Source organism: Myotis brandtii, unplaced genomic scaffold (genome assembly GCF_000412655.1).
Source record: "Myotis brandtii unplaced genomic scaffold, ASM41265v1 scaffold343, whole genome shotgun sequence".
Classification (NCBI taxonomy): Eukaryota; Metazoa; Chordata; class Mammalia; order Chiroptera; family Vespertilionidae; genus Myotis; species Myotis brandtii.
This window is the reverse complement of record NW_005363209.1, coordinates 2,578,342-2,578,679: the sequence shown is the minus strand read 5'-3', so window position 1 is coordinate 2,578,679 and position 338 is coordinate 2,578,342. Positions and strand designations below refer to the sequence as shown.

The 338-nt window shown below is 56.2% G+C and overlaps 1 protein-coding gene across 1 annotated transcript in view; it reads left to right on the top strand.

Annotated features, from left to right (window-relative positions):
* UFL1 (UFM1-specific ligase 1) overlaps positions 1-338 on the top strand; it is a 26,963-nt gene that overhangs the window by 12,122 nt on the left and 14,503 nt on the right. The gene's annotated exons all lie outside the window — the stretch shown is intronic.

The following is a 338-nucleotide window of genomic DNA, read 5'->3' as shown; positions in this document are numbered from 1 at the left end:
GAGGGGCAGAGCCGGTGATCAGAGGGGGCAAGGGCGGAGCCGGCGATCGCAGGGGTCTGGGGGTCCCCTGCCCTGGCCTGCAGCCTTAGCCAGAGGCTCCAGGCCTGGGCAGGGGCGGACCTGGGATCGGAGTGAACTACAGAGGAAACACCTTTTCTGACCGCTCATTGGCTAAGCTCCCTGTATGCCACTGGTAATATTCATAGTAACTTGGGTAATAAGAATCCAAAAAGGTGATCTAGGGTTTTTCCACCACACTCCTGGAGAAAAAAAACGAAGGTCCGCTGCTGGAGGGCTAAGAAATATCATATCCTGCCCTAGCTGGTTTGGCTCAGTGG